Below are 6,335 nucleotides of genomic sequence, written 5' to 3'. Positions count from 1 at the left end.
GAGCTTTCTGCTGAATTAGCATAAAAGTTCCGCAGTGCCCTTGCCCCATTCCAGTATAGCAGGTGGTTTTTAATGCTTGCAGACTCAAGTTATAACACAAGATTTAGAATTCTGAGCTGCAGGACTTTTTTTTAGTGTTGACATAATTTGGTTAGAGGAGTACAGTGAATACTTTTTGTTTGGACTCTATCCCATTTAATGGACCAATGTACACTGCATTAAGATTTGTCCATTAAATCAAGATATTACTGCCCAGATGCTTCCATTTATGATAATTATGTAATTATGCAAATTATATAAATTGGCAGAAACACTATATACTTGCATTTAACATTCTTCCTCCTCAAATGGCTGAAACCTCAGGATTTTACTACACTCAAATCTCCTCCACAAGTAAATAATGTTTGACCTTCTGTAGGTTAGTCTGTACCTCAGCCTAAATAAAACTGAAGCCTAAGTGCTTAAGTAACCAAATGGACAATCAAAACCTCAGAAGCTGTTCTAAACAGTTTTCTGGACAGGGCTTATTTCTGCTCAGTCAGTTAATATTGTCCTTTATTTTTGTGACACAGTTCATGGAGTGGGTAGTTCCACTATTGTAGTCCTTCCTCCTCCAGTAGTGAATTTGCTGGACTTTTCAATACTTTGAAACATTGTGGAAACATCCATACCTATCAGTAAGGATGGCCAAAAAAGTTTTTGTTACATTCTTGTATCCTCCAGCTGCTTTAAACGTACATGCTTTGAATGATCAGATAAACATGGTCAGATACCTCTAAAGTTTGTAAGTTAGTGGTAAATTTTTCCATGCTAAAGCTTACCATTTACCTAAATGGCAAATTCTATTAATACTATTTGTGGTGAGGCATACTTAAGTAGCTAAATCATTATGGATATGGTTGCTTTTCAGACGTGTCTCTGCCCTGAACATTTGGTGCAGAGCTACATTGAGGACCTACATCATTTCAAATAAAATTCTCACTATAGCTGTTTATTATATTATAAAATTGTTCCTATTTCTACTTTGACTTTTGATGAGATTTAGCCATGCCTCTAATACAGCAGGAGTTATTCACTAAGTAGATTTACAAAAAGAATCTACTTGTTGTAGAGCTTGTCTGCTGATGGAGGTCACGGTAGAGTAGTTTTGGAGCTGGGTGGCCTTAACAAATCCAATAAATAAAAGGCAAACACATCCATATTGCTACTCTACATATGCCACTGTGTAGAGTATTGATGGAGAAAGCTACCAGCATGGCTGCATATCTAATGGAGTAGACAACAGTCGCAGATTTGGCTTCATAGCAATGGGCTGTGCAAGCTTTGATTTGCTTGTATTGTCAGTACTGTTCCTACTGGATTGTTGGTACTGTTTTGCTTTCTTATTAGAGAGCCCTTTGTAACTTTTCTGCAGTTAAGGCCTACATCTTCTTTATTCACAGTGTGTGCCTAAAATATGCCCATATGTGATATCTGGTTAGGTCCTTGATCTTTATCCATAACCATAAAGTTGGTGCTTTCTTTGGAAATCTCATTGTCTATTTTATCATAGACCATATAATCAGAGATAGATATACTTGTTATTGTCTCATAAGTTAAATAATTATGGTTCTTTGAGTAGACATTCTTACATCACAGAATTTTCTCTTGTACTGCATCTAGAGTGGCTTTTAAAATATATATATATAGCAATCCTTATATTAGAACGGAGGATTTAAGTACCCATTCAGAAGAAGACATGTGCAATTAAAATATGGTTTTTCAAAAGTATTCAACTTGAGAACAATCCACAGTGTTGGGTCAAGTAGTTGACCACTTGAAGAAGTGATTCCTATTCTCATCCTTCTAGCCTTACTGCATAGTAATCTGCAAAATATGCAAAGGTATATGCATGCCTTCTAAGGAAATGTAATTGTTGGGAGGTGATGAGAGAAATCTCTCAGGCATTGGGTTTGTAGTACTGTACAAAATAAGGTAAATTACAGAATCTATCTTGATAAACTCTTTAATACGTATATAGTGAAATATAAATATAAATTATCTTCTCACTATCCTTTTTGAGTCCATGCATCTTGGTTGTGTTGTGTTCCTGAAGAATATTATTGAGATTTTCTGCTATCTGTTGGAGATATTCAGAAATAGTAATTTTTTGAAATCCAGTAAAGGTCTAGTAATCTGGCAATTATTTGTATTTCCTGATAATATTTGTTTAATTCCAACTCCTTTCCTTTACAACAGGGGTGTCAAACTGCCGGCCCGTGGGCCGGTTTCATCATACTGGAGTCGCGCCCACCCCATTGCCGGCAATGGCAAAATAGTCCCGATACATCTTGCGATGTCACGTGACATCGCGAGTTTGACATGTCTGCTTTACAATATTAGACCTGTCACATACAAGATAAAAAAGCAATAACCAAAAGACATACAATACATATATGTTCCGCCACTCCAGGAATGAATGAGTAAGCGGAAACAGAGAGAGGGTAGGCAGACTATTTCCTCCCTCCCTCCCTCCCTCCCTCCCTCCCTCTTTCTTTCTTTCTTTCTTTCTTTCTTTCTTTCTTTCTTTCTTTCTTTCTTTCTTTCTTTCTTTCTTTCTTTCCCTTTGTGTATTAAGTATTTGGCAGAATGTACCAAGAGGTCCTACGTGGTTAGAATGCACTATTGCAGGCTATCTCTGCCACTGCCAGGAGTTTGATCATGAACGACTCAAGATTGACTTAGTCTTCCTTCCTTCTGAGGTTGATAAAATGAACGCCCAGATTATTGGGGGCAATATGCTGACATTTGTGAACCATTCTGAGAGTGTTATAAAACATGTGGAACGGTATATAAGTCTAAGTGCTAGACTTAGGATCTGAATATGTAAGATTATTAGAAGTGGGATTTTTTCATGCAAATTTTCTCTCAACATGTTCTGCAGATTGAAGGGATGTAGATGTTTCTTGTGGACTTAGTAAATTTGAGTCCATATCAGTGGTAGGAAAGATAAATCTTGGAAATAATTGAGGGGAGGTATACAGTGGCAGAGAGAGAGCTGAACTTGAGAAAGGAAGACTAGAATCAAATTCTGACTTTGTTATTTTTTGCTTGATGGCTTCAGGGCTTTGTCTCTGTCCTGAAACTTAACTTAGAAGATTCTTGTCTGGACAGAAGACATTGAGGATATATCAAAACCATCTAATTCTGTAGGATTAAATGGGAAGTAAAATATTCACCACTTGCCAGAGAAAATTATGGTTAGTTCTTCTTATAGCTCACAGATATAGGTATTTAGGGATGAATTGGTATTGTAAGAATTATTTACTGTCCTACATTTTAAGAACTGCATCTTAATGTATATTGCTATGTTTTGAAGGAATCTAACATAAGTCCTTGGGAAAACTATAATTTCTTTAAGAATCCATACTAATTTTTTTGTTCTTTACTGTGATCACAAAGGGTTTGTGCCGAAACTTCTGCAACTTACAAGATTCTTTGATGGGAGCGTTGTACCAGTCTAGTAGACATAGCTTTTTTCCCAAATACTGCAATCCCTGAAATGATTTAACAGGTCCAAAGAAACAGTTAAGTCACCAGAGACCTAATGAGATAGGAAAGCTATTCCCAACTACTAATGTTAAAGTCCTTCAAAATGTAGCAATATACAGTGAAGTATGTTAAATGTAACACTTTCCTACTAGAAGGCCCTGATAGATTCATTCTTGAGCCTATAGTATAAAGAAGAACCTTGATATCTTTGTTAGTCACATTTGTACAATTTGGACTACCGGGATGGAAACTGAAATTACTTTGGGCCATACGTTGTGAGATTTATGAGTGCTGGATCCTGGATGTGCCATACTTTCCTCTCACAAAATGAAGTGCCAATGAAGATTAAATGAAATCTCTGTGGAAAGGGAGCTAGTGGTGCTGTTATCCTGGTTTTTCAGTTTTCATGCCTGACAAGCTGGACTAGCCAAGCCATGATTTTACATTTGCCATTTATTATATCTGCCTTCCAAGATTTTTGCATATGCTAGAAAATTGGTAGCAGGAACATTGTTTGTATCACACTGCAATATGACTTGGCAGAAGGAGAAAGAGTTTTGCATTGCTTCTCTAAAGTTCAACAACATACCACAAGAAACAGATCTGTTGGCTAGGGGGAATACAGAGCAAGTTGGTCATCTCATTCTGAAATTTGTAGCTTGCTTGCAGAAACATTTCCTTTCAAAGATATCAGGAAAAGATTCCCCTCCTGCCATGCCCACTTTATGCAGATGAGGAGAAAAAAAGAAGGGGATAACACACTTTCATTATAAAAAATTGAAAGAAAGATTCTTTATGAACAAACAATTCTGATTGTATATATTTTGTTGCATTTTGCCATGTTTTTCAGGATCAAAATTTTCCACTTAAGCATGCTTGGCAGTTTCAAAAGTTATATATTCTATTTTTAGTATTTATTTCTCAATATAGTTTCCATTGTTCCAGTAAAAATATTTTTCCACATACCAAATCTTTTAGTTTGCTTGTTCAATAGACTAGATTTAATTTTTTATCTATTGTTTTTCAAATAATGTATCTCAACCACCAGTGCATACAGTGCTATGGATATGGCGATGATACACTAGTTTGAGTAAGAAAATTTATTGGAAAACTCACATCTCTATGTTTCACTTTTGGATTTGTGACTATTCCTTTTCATAATGTGACAGTGTCACAGTTACAGAAAGTGAAAAGTTCTCTGTGTTACTGTGGTTGACAATGAGAATCTGCCATTGTGCCTTGGCTATGAGATCTCCTGTTGCAGAACATTTCTGTTTTGCTTTCAATCCCATTCAAAAATATGGCAACCTTTTACTGTTTAGAACTGCTTTAGGGCCTTCTGAGAAGAAATGAAAGAAAGCAGGACTGAATTTTACCTTCGAAATTGCATTATCTTAGTTACCACTTCATCTGGAATACCAATTTTTCAAGTAGCTAGAAAGATAAATTAACTTTCAAGAGATTTTTTGCATAGGTTCTATTTGTGACTTCATAGTATGGATTATTTGCATATAATAGAAATAAAGCTGACTATCTAAGAATGAGATCTAAGATGTACTGAAGCCTTCCCTGGGTTAGTTGGCCTTTTTACTTTAACCTTTGCCAAATTCTTTTCCCATTATAGCCTCTAAAAAAATCTGTTATCTTGCATCCTCCTTGCAAACTCATTGCTGCCTGAATGAATGTCTTAACTGCAAGTCTGACCTCTTGTTCAAAGACATAAACTGGACATTATGAAAATCTGAAACATTGTTGCATATTTTCTCCTCCATAGATCCCATGCTGCAGCCTGAAAGCCTGCCACCTAGGTGGGGTTTCACAGTACATTGCTTTTATTTGAGAGTGAAAACTCAAGTTATTTGTGACATTTATATTTAGAAGTAGAGAATATGTTATTAGGAACTTTTGCACACATTGAGCTTTCATGCTGGCATATTCTTTCAGTACCTTAAGATTACATTCTTGCCTATTGTACATTTTCATTCCAATTTTGTTTTTCTTGAATAAATATCAAATATCTCATCTCTCTTACCATATAACACAATAGGTCCAATGCAGTAAGAGTCCTTGTTCAACTAACTCGGTCTTGTCTACCCGTAGCAACTCTCAGGCAGGAGTTTTTCCCAGACTTATGCAGAAAGGCTGGAATTGGACTTGCACACAGATTCTTTTCTGCTCAGGTATAAAAATTATTTGTCATTTTAAAAATAAATGGGCAATAATAAACAGCAAATTAACAATTGCACTTTAATTCAGCACTTGTTTCCCAATTTAGAATTTATGTTTTTAAAAATAGAAGTTGGCTTCTTCCTAAATTAATATTGAAATGGCCGGTTCATAACTATCCCAGTCAGTCACATCAAGGACAATGCTTGTAGGAGAAATAATCTTTTGAATACCCTTAAAGGAAGGGAAGATATACAGCCAAGAAGTTTGCAAATAAAGAACTGAATTAGTTTCTTGTTTCTCATGTATTATACTGTTGCAGTCTGCTACCTATATTTACAAGCAGTGTAAGATCACAGGGTAAGTTATCCAACGAAGGTCTGTAAGATCTACAGTAGATCAATAAAACAAACCGCATGGAAATATCTGTTCTGAATGTGTATGTGATGCGTCCTTGACTTTATTATAAGGGAATTTTTAAGTGAACACTAATACAAAAGCTATTTGTTTTAGCAGATACTAACTCTTTGCTAATTTCTCTCCTCTCTCCTCTCTGTTTTTTTGTTTTTTCTTTATTTTCAGAGCTACGTGTGATATATGAAACCTGCAGGAGATGTTGTAATGACTGTGAAATTGCA

Source organism: Protobothrops mucrosquamatus, unplaced genomic scaffold (genome assembly GCF_001527695.2).
Source record: "Protobothrops mucrosquamatus isolate PMUCROS unplaced genomic scaffold, P.Mucros_1.0 scaffold1209, whole genome shotgun sequence".
In the NCBI taxonomy this organism is placed as follows: domain Eukaryota; kingdom Metazoa; phylum Chordata; class Lepidosauria; order Squamata; family Viperidae; genus Protobothrops; species Protobothrops mucrosquamatus.
This window is presented reverse-complemented; position numbering follows the sequence as displayed.